We start from the raw sequence: 19,087 nt of genomic DNA, 5'->3' as shown, positions 1-19,087 counted from the left end.
GAGACTGCTGCTCAGATTGTTGAATGTTATGGTACATTAGATGTGACATTATTGTTTGAATTGGGTTTTAAAACATTTTGTACTTATTATGTATTCAAAGAATACATACATTTAAACTGATCTCTCCAAATATAAAATTTGTTTCATCAAACTAATTTGCAAAATGGATACATCATGAAAATCTTACATTTAACAAAAAATAAACAAAAAGCTGGACACACACATACAGCTTGAAATACTCAGCAAACATAAGAAAATCCATTTTTAATGATATAGACATACTTTTTGCATACATCACAAACAAAAATTCTTCAAATTCTAATTCAAATCCCAACACCACATCTAATGGCACAACATTCAATGCTCTCAATGACAGCCTCTGAAGAAGCAAACTTGATTAAAATCAAAAGCTAGCTCAGACTCAGGTAAAGTTTTTGTAGTATTCACCTTAAAATAAAATGTACTGATGTCAATTAAAATTTATTTAATATCTTTTTTTTTAAATTCAGTATGTTATGGATACCAAAATTCAAACAGGACTGTAATAATATTTTGTCAACAATGGTGATAGACATATGTACAAAAACATAATGCTAGCAAGGCATAGATATTCTTTTGAACTTCTAAATATATATGTTAACCAGATATTTTGTGAGCTAAGGAAAAAAGTCAATATTTACTGAAATCATAAGCAGATCTCCCATCCATATAAAATAAGTAGTTTCTGAAGTAACAAAATTAAAAGTTAAGCTTCAAAAACCATCATATATCATATAAAAAACAAAAAATTGATTTTAATTTTTTAAATAAGATCATATTAAATTAGATTTCTAAAGAAACTTATTAAAATTAATTTTATAACAGAACATTTTAGTCAGGTCTAGAGATATGCCTAAAACACTGTCATGGAATATAAGAAAAAAACTTTCATCCTTCTAACATATCATCATTGCTACCAAGATTTACATAATTATAATTTATAAAACTTATAGTAATAATAATATTTAATTATTGTCTGAGAACAGATATTTGTTATTGCAAAAGATTTAACCGTATCAAATAACGAGCATTTTCTTATTCACCTAAGTTTTACATAAAAAAATATAATAATAAAAAAAATTGTTTAAATATATTAATCAAATAAAATAGTTCTTTGCTTTTTCATTTTTATGAGGTAAAATATAATCCCCACTATAATAATAATAGTAAAGCTAACTGCTTAACTATTATTATAATATTATAATATATAATATATAATATAATATTATATTATAATATTATATTTATTATTATTATAATAAAAAAATTAGAGTTTAAACTTTAAATTTTAGAGAAAAAAAATTGTTTTAATTGTATTATGGCTATGCAATCATTATTTTAAAAATTTGACTTTTGGAATTAGTTATACACGGTTTAAAATAAAAATGTGTATGAATGTTTTGTTTTTTTATCTCTTTGGTTTTATAATATTTATGTCATGTGTGTGTGTGTGTGTGCGTGCACGTTTTCAGTGATATATCATGTAAAAACCAAACAACAGATTAAAAGAAAATAGTAAAAACCAGTCAACAAGAATTAAATAACCAATTAAGGAAACCAAGTAATTTACTGCTTTGCTGTATGAAAACAACAGAAAGCATAATAGTAATAAAAATATTCTCTATTAACTAAAAAAAGAGGAATATCTAATATCCATACATTTTTTGTTCAAGAATAATAGATTCTGGGTCTATTCGACCATCTTTTAACTAGCCTGAGATATAAAGAAATAATTCTGTGTAGAAAATCAATGAAAGTAAGATAAGACCTTCAGCAATTATCAAGTAACATCCATACGAACTGATATACCAGTTTTATAAAGTATTCTATTTTTTAACAAAAAATAGCTTCAAAGACTTAGAGCCAAGGTAATGGTTTTATTAATTTAAACCCTGTCACTAAAGTTTGGATAGACTAAATTCAGTTCTTGTAAAATAATCAACGTTTTAGTAAAAGTATGTATCTCGCTTTACAAAATACATTTCTATATTACAGGCAAAGTAATTTATTTATACCACCTGGACAAATTGTACGTTCTTTACAGCTATTTAAATTCTGAAAATGTCCATGATACATGATTATCTGGTAGTGTCTACTTTTTATTCAAAAGATTTTGAGTTATGCTACAGACCTTTTCACATCCCAGACAAAAGCATTAAATTTATACTATGAATTTTGTGTTTCCATAAAACACCTAACAAAACAATGCATGTTAGTTATTCAAGCTTTAACATTTTATAAAACGTTTGAGTAATTTTGTGAAACTGCATAAGTTGCCATAAAGCAGTCTTACTAACATGCATTATTTTTGTTAGTTATTTTATGTGACATAAAAATTCACCATATAAGCTTAAAGCTTGTGCCTTGGAGTATGCAAAGATTTGAACCTAAGAAAAATGCTAAGCATCACTTAAAATTGTTTATAAGAAAAATACACAATACTAGTATCTTGAACATTTTCAGAATTTAAACATCTTTAAACAGCTTACAGTTTTTCCAGGTAGCATACATTAATTTGCTCAAAAATGTTGCCACAAATTTTTTTAATTTTATTAATTTTTTTATTAATTTTAAGTAAAAATTGCAATTTATTACAATCAAATATTATATTCTTTTAAAATAATTTGTTACTAACCCAACTTTGTTTTTAGTTTTAATTAAAAATTATTTTCACATATGTCAATTATATTTTTAATATTAAAAATATTTTAACTATACGAATCAAACATTTTATTCACATGCCATGTTCTCGTTTCAATGTTTTAAATTGCTGTCATAAAAAAGTACATAATAATCAGCAAATAGAAAATAAATAAAATTAATGACCAAAAAATAAGTAGCAAATTCTATCTGAATCTACAAATTACTCAGTTGCAATCATTAGCACTTTGTAATAAGGCTAGTTAGAAAATATGCACAGTGTTATTGTCAATTGTAAGATAACTTGATAACAGGTAACATAAACCCAAATAATACACTTATAACAGGCCTTGCTACGTAACAACAAGCAGTTTTAACTTAATGAAAACAGACATAAAAGCACTAATAATATTTGTGAAATAAAATGTATCTAACAAAACAAAATCAGACAACCGCTTTATCACACATTAATAAGCACATAATCTCAACTTTCAAAAATTGTAAATAGTTTCAGTAAAAAAGAAGTAAATTTATATTAAACGGTAGGTTTTTGCAATATCAGTTACATTTTTAATGTTAGCATTAAAAAATCTAATTAAAAAAAACCATAAGTATTATCAAAGTAGACAAGCAAATAATACCAACAAGAAGCTGTTAGCTCACTGTTGAAATAAAAATAAAAAATAGAAAAAACACTTCAACATCCTCATTTATTACTTTATACGTAATAATTCTTTATAAAATCTCTTTTACTTTTAGGTCATATGTATTAAAATTAAAAATTAAAAACAAAAAAAAATACTATTACATTTCATAACTGATTGAAATAAAAAAAAAAAAACAATTTCTGAGATAAAAAGAAACATATCATTAAATGTGTTAAAATAATTTTATTACAAATAATATAACAAAAAAAATGTAAATATAATATATATAGCCTATAATAATATATACATGCATATAAGTAAATACTACAATATATTTTATTAATTCTTTTAATATTTATTATTTATAAATGTTATAATAGTAATAATAATAATATTATTATACAAGTAAAATTTTATTTTAGAAGTTTATATATATATATATATATATATATATATATATATATATATATATACATATCTGATAGACTATCAAAGAAATTTTTACGTGGTTTTTATAGCATTAGTTGAATTATTGCAATAAATTTATATAGCTGTGCAATTATTATTATTATTTTTATTATTATTATTTTTATTATTATTGTTGTTTTTGTTATTATTATTTTTATTATTATTATTATCGTTATTATTATTAATACTACTTAAGTTATAGAATGAAACCAATACATATCGAAACATATCAAAAGAATACATATCACTAATTAAATATTAAGTAAATAATTCATTATTTAATAAATAAATATAAACTAATTAAGAAATTTGTTATAAGTATACTTGTCATTAATTATCATCTTGGTTAAGTAATTATTCTTTTTAAAAGCCTTAGATATGAAAATGTAATTTTAAAGGTTGTAAGTAACCACTATACTGATGTTATTTCTCAACCTGTTCAACTAACAATATATATAAATTTCTAGCATCTGGTAACACAACATGTCCTCATAACATGTTAATACAGTGCTTTTTGGTTGTGGGATATAGCATATAATAAATTAAACTAATTGACATTAAAGTTTTGCATTTTCATATCTCAGAGCATAAGTAAATTTATAGATGTATAAATAAACTATTAATATTATAATAATTTTTTTTAATTATGTATTTTATAAATAAATATATACCACATTACAGTTGTTAGCCGTCCTCTTTATGTATGTAATTATATATTTTATAATAATAATTATTATCAATATTTTTATATTATATGATTTAAATTAAGTTACATTACTGTACTATTTAAACAATTTTTTTTTTGTAATAAATACAATGAAACAACATAAATAAAAAATAGTAAATAACAATTAACAAGTAGTAAACATTATTATTAATAAATTTTATTAACAGAGTGTTATGTTTTATTTTTAGAATTAAAAAAAAAAAAACTGGAAACAAGCAAAATGATATTCAGTACATAAATTAAGAAACAATAAAAATTCACCTCTCTTTTTTATGCTAATTTCAGAAAAACTTTACCACTTTACAACAATATCTTCTACATCTTTATTTATTAATATACTATTTAAAATACCCATATTATTTAAAACACAAAATAAAAATAAACTTCAACTCACTATATCAACATAATAATGTGAGAAAAAACTTCATTGGAAGTTGAAAAAAAAAACTATTTTTAATTTTCAAATCAATTTAATATTTGGATAATTAAATAAAACAATATTTATTAATATAGATATATAAGTTTAGGTAACCTTACTCAAAATATTTTAATTAATAAACATCCATGGTTTAACCAGATAATTTTAAAACTGTTCAGTTGTAACATGAAACAAATAAATTTTGTGGTTCATATGTAATTAAATCAAATAATTTTTAGTTTATCAGATTTAGCAATTTACTTAGAAGTCAACAATTGATCTTAACTGCTGGTTGGCAGTGCAAAGTAAAAGAAAAATATGAAACTACCAATAAAATCTACTAATCTAATAAAATAAAAAAACTGGTCAATAAAATGTACTTGTTTTATACCAATAAAATAAAATTTACACAATGTCGTCACTCAGTCAGCCTTCGTAATGGAGTGGTAGTTTCTACCTTTTATCTAGAAGTTTCTGGGTTAAAATTCCAATCAGGATTAGTATTTTTCACAGGTGACAAAATTCATTTCTTATTGTAAAACAAAAGAATCTATAGTTTACAGAGTGAAATAAATAAAAGGAACACAAGATAGAGTTTTGGACACATTTCCAAGTATTTAGAAAATGAGTTGTTTACTTACTATTTTTTTTCAAATATATAAATTACTTTTATAGTTTTTTCTCAAATTAAGTATATTCCTTCCTCAAATAATGAATGATATGCTTTGTGCATACATAACTGAGCAATTGAATATCCAAAAAGAAAAGCACTTTAGAAGTAATCTGAAAATTCTTAATAAGTTTATAAGCTTTCTAATAATGGCTATGAAATTTTAAAATTCATATTGTTTAAACTCCAGTGCCATGTAAAGCAATGAAGAATTTTTAATTTGAAAAGTGGTATATTCTGTAATGTACACAACATACTACATACAGTCATAAAAAAACGTTTGCATTTTCATTCAGATAGTACCATTCCATTCCAGATAAACTGGCAAGTATTATCCTCTAGTGACTTAGAATGTAAATTTCATTTTTTTTTTTTTTATTTATTTTTTATTGCAAAGATAATGAAATAGGGAATATTTTTTTCTAGCTATTTACTGCTGCATCCAAAGGTGATATGGTATACTGAATTTCAGTTAATTATTGCTTCTATAAGGAGGAATGACACAGAAAAGCTGATGGTTATAAATTTTTATACATGTATATATGTTTGTCAGAAAGTTTTAGTACTGTTCCAATTTATTATAAATGTTAGTAATTGTTTTATTAATTATAAATTAAATTAATATATTCTAATTAAATATAAAATTATTATTATTACAATAATTTGAATACAAAAATCAATGGAAAATGGCACTTATGACACAGCTAGGGTTATACTCATGTTAAAGTAGCAAAAAATGAAAAGTTACCATTAGTATATATATATTTTTTTTTTTTAAATTAAATAGTGCAAGAACAGTAATAAAATTTAGTTATTTGTATGCAACTGGCACAAATAAATATTTATCAGTACTAGAATATATAACAAAAAATAAAAACAACTAAGTTTCTATGTAATTTTTTATAATCAACATTTTTTAATAAAAAATTAATAAATGCCAACATCCATAGTAGAGTGATAGTGTCTTGACCTTTCAACTAAAATATTTTACATTCTAATTGGTCAAACATGGTATTATAATTCATATGTTAAAAAATTATTACAAAAGCTTCCAACTTAAGTGATGTATTATAAAAAAAAGAAGAGTTTTATTCAGATCAGAGTATAATTCCACATTTAATACCATCATTTGGTGAATCAGTATTACAGGATGAATAAAAAGTTAAACTAAAATCTAATAATAAGCTTACAACCATCTAACTTACTTATAATTGAGGAGGAATAAAGAGAATTCTTCAATAGAGTAAAGTATTGATAATATAAGAAGTATTAGGTATGCTGTTCCAAAAGAGGGCTTCCTGGAAGGATGGAAAAACCATAGATAGGAAAACATTGATCAAAGAAACATAACATTAGAATTTTAAATCCTAGTCAATAGCAAACTATATTCATATTTACTCAATTTTAAAAAAAATTACATAGATTTTAAACTTAAGTAATATTATGAATATCTAATTATTAGTTTTAAATCAAAAAGATAATTTATTACAAAAGTAAATAAATTACAAGAAGTAATTTATTTAAGCTCCAACTATAATTTTAAAATATAATAAAATCAAATAAACTAATTGTGCATGAAACAGAAGAACCTTTCCAAACATTTTTAGATTTTGGGGAAAAAATTGTAATTTTACAAATAAAAAAGAACAAAAATAAGGTTTTATGAAATAAGGTCAACATTTTAAATGAAACACTTTTAGAAGTACAATAATAATAATTTTTTTCACTTTTAGTGCCTAAGTCAAAAGTGTTTTTTAAGTCAAATTTTAAAATTTTTCATTGACCAAAAGCTTCCATTAGCTCTTGATACAATAATACATCAAAGAATTTAAATAATGTAAATATTATTTAGAAATAAACAAATAATAAAAAATGAAATTATATAAAGTGTAAACTCAAACTTACATTTTGCTTTATCCAATTTTTTTATAATCAATCCTCAGGAAGTTTTGAGTGATAAATTACTCTAAAATTCTACAACAAAAAAAAAAGAAAACTAATATGAATAAAATTTGTATATGAAAAGTAGTTTATAATTCAATTTGAAATTATTTATTTATTTTAAATCCGTTTATAAGAAAAAACAAATATTTTATGTATTATTCAAAATAAAAAATTATTGTAATATGTACATATATAAGAACATATCATTAACTTTAATTATAGAATAAGAACAATAAATATACATATCATATGATAATGAAAAAAAGAACAAATTAAGAACTTAAGTTATATTTACTTAACTTTAATAATTAGTAATTGCATCTTATTTTTAATAAGATTTCAGAATACAGTATCACTAGGTTTATAAAAAAACAAAAAACAAAATAGATATTAACTATTAAGTTTAAAAATAAATCAATACAAAATACAAAGCCCACACATGTTATTATGAATAACATTATAACAACAAATTTATAATTTCCAAACACATGAAACCCAGAGACAGAAATTGAATTAATGTAAACACAAGAGATTTTAAATCATATTATGTATTATTTATTTCAACAGTTTTGCAAAGAAACGTAAAAAATTTAAATCCAATAAATTAGGTTTAATATGATGCTAGTATTTTTGTGCAAATTGAAATACACAGGGATTAAACCAATGTATTCAGTTTGTATCAAATTTATTAAAATTATGTCTATTCACTACCAGAAATTGGGTGCCAGAGCATAGAGATTATTTATTAAAAAAGTAAATAAATACAAATCTGTACATACATTTATTTATAAATTTTAAATGATAGGTAATTTACATTTTACATGAAATACATGCAAAGCTGTTTGTACTCATAATAATAAAAAATAAAAATAAGTAAATACGGATTGAAGAGAAAAAAAGATAATAAACTATTAATTCTAAAAGGAAATTAGTAGATTATTAATTATATAAAGACAATTATGTCAAAAAAACATAGATACAGAAAGATAGTTTTTTTTTTAGGTGAGTAGTTTTAAAGCATACATCTATTTCATCAACAATTTAGACTGAGAGGAGATAATAAATTAATCTCTCTTTATTTTATTATATTATCTGATGAAGTAGTTATAGACAAGTAAAGCACTCATGTTAGCAATAAATAAAGGATTTGGAAAAAAGTAAAATTAACTACATGAAATTAAAAATTGAATTACAGAAGAGCACTAGAGTAAATTATGTAAAACTAGTTTTGCCTGTATTTAGTGTATTTGGTTCAACTTCTGTGTATTTTTTACTAATTTTAGTAATTTATTAATGAAAACATATTATCACCTATATTTAAATTTTTTATTTATGCGTAAATTTTTAATTTATTTTTATTTAATAATGCATTATTTCAATTTGCTGTTATTGATATTTGGTTTTTATGTTATTTTTACCATGTAATAAATAAACTATAATTTTTGTTTAATTATAATTTTTTATAATTATTATAACAATTATAATATAATTAATTATAAATTTAATTAATGAATTAATTACACAGTTCATAAAAAATCAAAAAAATATTTGAAATATTTAAATTTCACCATGAATGAAATAAGATATAAAAAAGCAAAATAAAAAAGGTACAAAATGTGAATGGGACAGATTGTTGATATTACAATATTTAAGAAAGAATTGAAAGTGAAAAAGAGGCCTCATTATAATTCATAATTATTTTATTATATATATATATCTTTAAAATGCTTGTATTAAAACATATCATTAATATTAAAATAACTAAACCTGATTCTTATTATTATTCAATAATAGTTTTAAAGCATATAAATGTTGTAGATAAAGCCAAGAACCTCAATTAACTTAGATTTCTTCTGATAACTAAGAAAAAGAGAGAAACTGTGAAACATTTGATCAGACCAAGAAGTAAACTAAGAATAATTCCACATAATCTGTTAACCCACAGTTTGAATAATTCATCAAAACATTATCATAAAAGAAAAATAATAAAATGACCATAATTGGGTATGAGTGTATAATAAGATTAGATATTTAAATTGTAGAAGCAAGAAGTCCAACCCAAAATTATTTAATAAGCACCTTAGCTATTAGTTTTGTTTTTTTTTCAACTCTTTAACAGTCCTACAGGTGAAGTTTTCAGTCTGCTGCCCAAATAAAAAAGCAGTTGTCACACTAACTATGAGTAGAAGGTATGACTAATACCTTACATGATGTGACTAATGGAACCAGGATGATGGCTGATACAATTCCACTGTGTCCGTCAAAGGTCTAAATTTAACTCAGCAAGCTGTAAGATCTGTAATGAAAAACAAATTGTATCAAAATCTGCTTAAATAGTAAATAGAATAAAAATTATTTCCAAAATAGAATCTATTAATGACAACACCAAAGATAATTATGTTATCCTCAATTCTAAGATTCAATTCCCAGATTCAGCAAAATATTACAATTTCATTATTTGTTTAAACAAATAAATATCTTTCTTGTAGCTATATGGCAGGTGAAATGTATCAGAGGTAGAAGAATACCAGTCAAAGGTATTTTTCCTTTGACATCATATTATTCATTTTGATGAATTCAGCATGATCATGTACACCAGTACATTTAGTTTAATGAAGAAGGCAATTAGAAACCACTTCTCTCCTTAATTTGAGTTGTTTAAATATGTTGAGAGTAAATTTGACATGTTTATTTTTCTTAAGAATGACTGTGCTAATTTCAGGGGGTGACTTGTGTCTGGGTCAGGTTGCCTACATTTTTTGGTTGGCTTCAAATACATTTTAATACCTGATTAATATACATTAATCCTTCTTTGAGACTGTAAAAAAGTAAGAGAAAATAAAATAATAGAACTTATTACTAAGTAAGAGAAAATAAAATAATAGAACTTATTACTAATAAGTAATTCTACTAAAAATTTCATATATATATACTCCTACAGCTATCAACAAATACAATTTATAACAAATATGGGAAAATAAATCTATTGATTGATTAATACTCTGTATACGATCAAACATCTGAACCACATGACATTTTACGAAACAGTAAGTAGATATCATAACTTAATATAACTTAGTTGAAACAAGATTAACTTATAACTAACTTTTTGACTAAGACACATACCGGATGTTCTTTCACCTCATATATCATCAACACATTCATTCTTTGATAATCTTTTTCTTGGAAAATTAATTCACCAAATAATCTCAAAGCCTGTGAATGGAAAAATGGAATGGATATAAAATAACCATGTGAATCCAAGTTCAAAAATGACTGGCACTCCTCTGGGAACCTGGGAACCTGGGAACCCAGGAACTTCTGAATGAAGGCAGAGATTCTACTGTTGTTTCACAGAAGTCAACAGAATCAGTCAAGAGAAACCTCTAGAAATCTATAGCTACCATTTTCAATTTGATTAATTAGTACAGTTTTAAGTTATATACTTGTCTATAATACTTAATCTGAAATTCAATAAAAAAATCAAGAAATTAGTAAAAGAAAAGTTAGTGTATGATTTACTCATGTAATATGCGTACTTAGTAAATGCAGTTATTTTATTTAGATTTTTGAAATTTGAATAGTGAAATTATCATGGCAATTCTGAGTTTATCCAATTACCAAATTTATCTGTGACACATAAGGCCTCAAGAATGGTAATTTATCTCTAATTAATAGCCATTAAGAATAAAGTATTATTTTTTTAAAATAGCTTAAAGTTTTTAAATGCAATTGTGATAATTAAATGTTATTGTATTGTAAACATATAAAAATGCATGTAATAAAAATTTATTTATAAAATATCTGTATTTATAATAAATATAATATAAATGATTCTCTTAATTTATTATTATTACAAGAAAATAGATGTTATCTTGTTTGTTTGTACTAACTTAATTTTTTAAAGATAAAATGTTTTATAAGTCACATTTCTCTGTAAGTTCATTATACAAAATATAAAAAAATATTGAATGTCAAGAATTTTTAATATTTCTGGAATTTATGGCCGCACCACATTACAATTTTTTAACATGAAATACAAGCAATTCTCTTCATTTCATTAAATTCATTTTTCAATTAAAAGAAAAGTAATTTTTTAATTTTAAAAATGAAAAATTGTAATATGAATAGTCAATCTATGAAAATGTCATACACCATCATTCATTTTGTTGTGTAAAATATCACACAATCAATCTATTAGCCAGAGTTTTGATAAGAAGAAGAGCCATCCATTTCACAAACAGATACTGAAAAACATCATCTTAAAGCTTTAATTAAAACATTTTTCATCGGCAGTGTTTTTAATTATAATAGTTGGCAGTGAAAATTACATAATACAGTTTTTAATGACAAATCAAATTAAATTAATGAGAGTTTTAACATTTCAGACACAATGATGTAAGTTCATTATGACATTTACCAATAACATGCCAATATTATTTTGTTAAAGATAACTTTTCATGTCTTTTTGAAAAGTAATGACTACCTTTAAATCTGGTAACAGTTCTCATAGTAATGCACACTGTTTCCAAGATGCTACTGTATAAACATAAGAAAAGGATTTGTGATTTGTCGCTATAAGGTTAATTGCCTACACAAAAGCATAATATACTTTTTGTTTTGTTTTCAGTTACATTTTGTTATTTTTATGAGTTTTTCATTTTGTTTAGTTACATCTATTGTAGTTGCTATTCTTTTTTCTTCAGAATAATATTACTGGAATAAAAAAAGTCTTGCTGGGAGTTCCCACTAAGTTTTTCAGAAAATTGTTATTAGGTTAGCAATTCTATATTAATTAAAAATGTTAATTAATCATGTCAGCATGTTAATTAATATAGAATTGCTAACCTAATAACAATTTAATCTAATAATTAACCAATACTTTATAGCACATAGTAAGAATTAGATATTACCGTCTAGCTGGAATATAAATATAATTCATAACACTCATTTTTATCTCAAGTTTGGTTAACTATTTAAAAATAGAGTTCCTACAAAATGCTAAAAAGAGTATCTGAATGCATTGTAGGCACATCATCATCCAATGAACATTTTACACACATTATAAAAATAATATAATAATAATCATCTAACTCCAAATTTTTATGGATAAATTAGTTTTCTGTATAGTAGGAATACTTCCCGATCAGTTTTACTAAGATAGTTATAACACATAGATGAATTAAGTAATAATTTTGATGAACTAAATTAAAGGTAGAATAAAAAAAGCAGTGAAAAGGTAGAAAACTAAGGAAAACAATATTTTTAAGTTATTAAATGAAGAAATCAACTGGCTTTTAGACAAGATTACATTATAACATTACACTAAATAAAAATTTTTTAAAACAATTTAATTTAATGCACTTTTGAACCACATCCTAAATATGGTTCTTCCTAGCTCAAGACCACAGTCAGAAATAACATCGGCGATACTAGAAACAACATCATCAGCCAATGAAAAAGAGCGCAAAAGTGACCATTATGATGTTATTTAAAAAAAAATTTTTTTTTAAATGTTGCTCGATTATCATTAATAATTAACAATTTTGCATAATTATCACTTCCAGATTTCATGAACATAGTTAACAAGATATAATAAAACCTAGTGAAAAAAGCCATATTGATAACATTAATTTATTTTTAGTATAAAATAATTACAGCTGTGCAATTTAATTTAAAATTTGTTAATATATATGAAAGTGTCAAGAAAAGGGACAGAATGTTTAATTTTGTTTAGAATTGCAAACGGTTTTGAAATAGCATGTTATATGACAAAATTATTATACTGAACTAATAACGTATGACAGTTTTATATTATGAAACAAGTGTATTTTTCTGACCAAATGAATTATTCTCCAGATCAAAACTATATTAACTTTCATACTATCATTTCCTCTTCAATTAGCCAGGAATTCTTTAAGAACATATATATATATATATATATATATATATATATATATATATATATATATAAATATATATTACTGTTTTCTAAATTCAAAATACTCCTTACATCAAACTGTAATATGTTATGTTAAACATTAGCTAATGTTTAAAATAATGTATAATTAATGTTAGTTAAATATAACTAAGAGATGTTTAAATAACAACTGAAATATAAATAAAAAGCAAATTTTAAGAAATTAATGGTTCTCTTATCAATAACAAATTGCAGATTCAGATCTCCGTGGCACGAGTGGTAGCGTCTCGGCCTTTCATTTGGAGGTCCCAGGTTTGAATCCCAGTCAGGCATGGCATTTTCACACACGCTACAAATCATTCATCTCATCCTCTAAAGCAATACCTAATGGTGGACCTAGAGGTTAAACAAAAAAAAAGAAAAGATTACAGATTAGTAATCATTGATATTGTTATTATTATTACAATAGTTTAAATTATTATCAGTATAGTCTAAAGGAATTGCTTTTATTTCATATATTAAAAACATTGTTGTAATATCGAATTACTGAATTTTTTGTAACAAAAATAAACAGTAATTAATGAAAATAAGATAAAATCAAAACACTGAATTGAAACTTGCCTGTGCAGGTAAGGACAGAGTAGTTTTATATGTGTATTATTGTGTAATGTGTGTGAGAGAGAGTATACAGCACATGGTAATGAAATTTTGATCAATGTTTATTTAATAATTAATTAGATGTAAACATCATTCTGTTGTATCGTATATACCCTGTAAAATTTCACAAATCCAAATTGCATAGGTGTCTGATTTAATCCAAGTGAAAGAAGCTTTTTTATTTTGATGAAATTTTTATTCAGGAAAATCTTACATTAAAATTATATCATTGGAAAAATATTAATAAAAGATACTTTTTTCAGAAACATTTATTATTAATATGGTACCAAAGCAAAAATACTAGAAATGACAAACATAATTTTTCTTCACACACTTCTACAACATTCATATCCTCTCACAGGTGTAACTAGGTAGAGAAGTGTGGGATAATGTGAACGAATTTAATTACATTTATCTGTAAACTAAAAATGAAGTTTACAACTTACTTAAAACACATGTTTTAAGTTGCTTATAACATGTTTACAATAAAATCTAAAACAAAGTTAAAAGATTACAGTATACAATAAATTACAAATAAATTAAACCATAATTTCTTTAACATATACATAAAGCTTATAAGCAAATATACAGAAACATGCAGAAATATATATAATATTTATTATCAAAAAACATCTTACAAATTTAATTCTCTTATTTTTCATCACACTTGTAAATAATTTCTTTAATGTTGAAACTTATCTTCGAGATGTCAGTAATCTTCATGAACTTTATTGACTATTGCAATAAATCTTGAAATTACAATAAGAAAGAGTATGGACTAGTGACTACACACAAACATCTCAAACTAATGAAAATAGACCACTGGGTCTTTAAATCCCATCAAAGAAATATCTCATGATTTAAAACCATTTATTACCCTAAATTAAATACTGTAAACCATCAATAACAATGGTCCTAAAATTATAAAGAGTATAATAATAATAACTTACAATGCACCAATCAGACAGGTAAGTTGTTATCACCGATACCAACTACTATATCATCTGTCTACATAGATGTCATATTGTCATCTCTCTATACAGATATGTCATATTGTCATCTGACTACATCATCTGTCTTGTGATGTTGCAGAATCCTGATTTAAATCCAGCAAAAGGTTCTCTTACTAATATTACTAATATATTTTGATCGTGTGAGTTAAATTAATGATTCCCTCAAGAACATTAGCTTCAACTGCACAAGATCAAAGGCTTAATTGTAAGGGACTGCAACTTATTTTAAGAAAGTACAACTTTAAAAAAAATTATGTATAAAACTAAATGAAAATGTTGTTTTAACTACTTATTTTGAGAAGGAGAATTATAACTTTTAGAAAACGGAAAAGAAAATTGAATTTTTTTATCAAATTCATTTTATTATTATTCCCAGCTTCATTTCTATAAGCTGATAATATTTTAGGCAATTTAATTGTTTTATATAGCAGCATCTTTTTTTTTTCTTTTTTACTATCTGACACAGGTTTATATAAAATTCATTTTTAAGAAAGCAATTCAAATTTTTTTTTTCTTTAAAATTTAAGTTTTACTGTAGAGAGAAAAAATTAATGTTTAATCATGTATTTAAAAATGATGATGACAAGCTTACAAAAATAAATCTTTTCCTCATACATATGTCATACAGAATAAACAAGAAAAAAAGCAACTTACACAGAAAAAAAATTGTTAAATTAATTACTGAACAGTTTAGACAGTTTTATTAAAATTAAAATTATTTAAATGAAATTAATGAGTGGAACTGAACACAGATAGTAAAATCAAATAGGTTAATACTCTACAGGATAAGGAATCCAATCCATAAATGTATATATATATATATATATATATATATATATAGAGGGAGAGAGAGAGAGAGAGAGAGAGAGAGAGAGAGAGTATAAACAGTGATCAAGAATCTTTTTTTTTATATAAATTTTGAATTTTATCTGTAAATATTATAGATAAAAGATGTATAATTTGTATGAGAAAGAAAACAAGTGTTGTATTAAAAACAATTACTCTTGTAATACTAAATTTGTTTTCAATAACATACAATAATTTTGCATTGGTGATGATTATTTTCACTGTTATGTTTGAAGAATATCAAACAGAATTTTTAATATTTACAATTTAAAGTTCAAGTATAGAAAAGAACATTAAATGAAAGAGAGGCAAAACTTAATTGAACTTGAAAAAAATTCAGTGGGTAAAAACAATTCCTACAATGTAAAACTATAAAAGGATCATTTAAAAACCCTATGTAGAAAAGCAGAAATATAAAATCTTAAAATTTAAAATAAAACAGTAATGTGAGTAACAACAATCCAATAAAAAATATTTTTTTCCAAGTTATGGAAGGAGTATTTATAAAATAATATAATTAATTAAAAATGTAATAAATAAATTATGAAATTTCTCTAATGTACTCATAACCTTTGTTTTAATTTAATTTTTCTAATTACTTTACTAAGTATTTATTAAATACAAAAATAAGAAATGTAAATATCATTGAAATGGATAAATAAAATAAATGTATTTATGTATGTTGAATAGAAAATAAAATAATAAATGAATTCCTATAATGCATTTTTTTTTACATTTTCATTCTTTTGGTTACAAAGGACAAACACCAACCCAATACTGTATTCTTCACACCTACATCATCTATGAAATATATAATAAAGAGAAACCTTTTAAAAAAATAATAAAATTTATCAGTTAATTATGTATATATATTTTTTTTTTACTGTTTAGAAAAAAATGAATGTTTAATCTCATCATTTGTTTAAAAATGATGATGACAAGCTTACAAAAATAAATTTTTCCTCATACATATATCATACTTATACAGAATAAACTTTAAAAAAATTCTACTTTGAAAGAAACAGAGAATAACTGCCAAATAGTTTTATTCAAAGTAAAATTATTTAAATAAAATTTATGAATAAATAATACATTAATACAGGAAATGAAATTTCATTGAACCCAATGTTTACAAAGTATAAGATCCCTTCCGAACAATCAATTTTCTCCTACTCGCTCTGGCAGACTTCTGATATACAATTAAAAATATAACAGTATAAAGTTCCCCACAAATAAGTGCCCATGAAAAATACGGAATGCAGTTTAGAACTGAATATCAGATGACAGACTCATTAGCTTTACTTTACTTCACTAAAGATTTACAAAATGGAATTATAATTTCAAAATGAGTATTTTCATGATAACTAAACTGCAGATTATATAACAATATAATAATCTAAAATTAAATTGAAGTTATAATTTAATTAATAGAAAATAATTCAGAATTGCAGAAAAAAAAGGTTTGCACATTTTATGATTTCTGTTGATAAAAAGTGGATTGTCTTGATAGAATCATTTAAAACAATGAATGAATTGTTGTCAGGATTTAACAGAAATTGGAAGGAATGGAATAAATTGCTGTTGCTTGCAGTGATTGGAAGTGGTATGGTACCAAGTGGATTACTAAGAAAGATTATTTGTTAGCATAAATTATATCACAGTATGGACACAAGTGGATATTTAAAAAAGAGCTGAATCGTGTATCTCATTGCTATAGTCAGTCAATGTTGTCAGAGAGTGACCAGTACCAGTAGAATCACAAATCTAGAACAATGCCAGTAATCTATTTTATAATTATTTCAATAACAATGTTTTGGTATGTATTCAGTGTTAGTAGATAAAATAAAGATATTTATAATTATGAATGTCACCTTAGGCTAAGAGCAAATTAATGTTAATTACAATAAAATAATCTACAACATTCAAGCAATATCACCAGTATTTTGTTTATAAATACATGGGTAATACGATTAATTTATGTTACTGGTAAGATAATAGTTCTGATTTATTTTTTAATATCTGACAATTAGTTCTTTTAATTTTCAATGTATTACAAATAGCTGATCAGAATACTCCCCAGTTTCATATAAGACAACAATCCCTCAACTTCCTTTACCTCATCATATCCAAAATATACAATAAGCATAATTTTAAAACATATAGAAAAGCCAGTAAATTAACACAGTTATCTGCAATACATCTAATCACGCCTCTCAGCACAAACATCATCCTTACATATCTTACACTGCCTAATAAACAGATCTACATTAACTGTCAAAATGCAGAACTCATTACAATAAGACATCTACAACTGATAAAAGGCTACCTACATTAGCACACTAGATATGTTAAATAAAATAAAACACACATCTAATGATATGAAACGTATAGCATTAACTAGCAAGCATATAAAATTGCTAATAATTCAGGAAAGAAGGTTACCATACACTTTAAAAACTACAGAATACACACGATCATGTAACAAACAAACAAAATATACATTCGCAAACACAACAACCTAGAATTCTATATTAAATTACAGTGACCGTCTTATACTATACTGGATAGGCTTGAACACATATTTACCCAAAAATATGAAAAAAGTATATACACATTACACCCAAGAGACAAATCAACCTTTACAATTCATCTCAGAGAATAAGGAGATCCATATGTAACATGGATGCTGTGTACATATGCATGTACATGAACAAATACTCTATGTATATATATATATATATCTATACTCTGTATATATATATACTCTGTATATACAGAGTAGCGTGTACTTGTATACTTACTATATATATGGTGTGTATTCTAGTATACTATATATATTGGACAAAAAATGAGAACACAGTTGAAGAATGAAGAGATTTTGGAAAGAGAAAAAGAAGGAGAAAACAACTTAGAATCGCATATCATGAAACATTCAAGTTCAAACACTGTCCTTAAGGGAAAATAAGTAATAATAATATACATATATTGTATTGCATAATGAATGAAGTCAAAGATGAATAAAGAAGATATAGACAATATTGCTTAGCCAAATATCAAACAAAAGAAATTTAGACTAATAATCATTTTATCAAATTTAT

Source organism: Lycorma delicatula, chromosome 7 (genome assembly GCF_047948215.1).
Source record: "Lycorma delicatula isolate Av1 chromosome 7, ASM4794821v1, whole genome shotgun sequence".
NCBI lineage: Eukaryota > Metazoa > Arthropoda > Insecta > Hemiptera > Fulgoridae > Lycorma > Lycorma delicatula.
The sequence above is the reverse complement of the archived record's forward strand: the minus strand, read 5'-3'. Positions refer to the sequence as shown.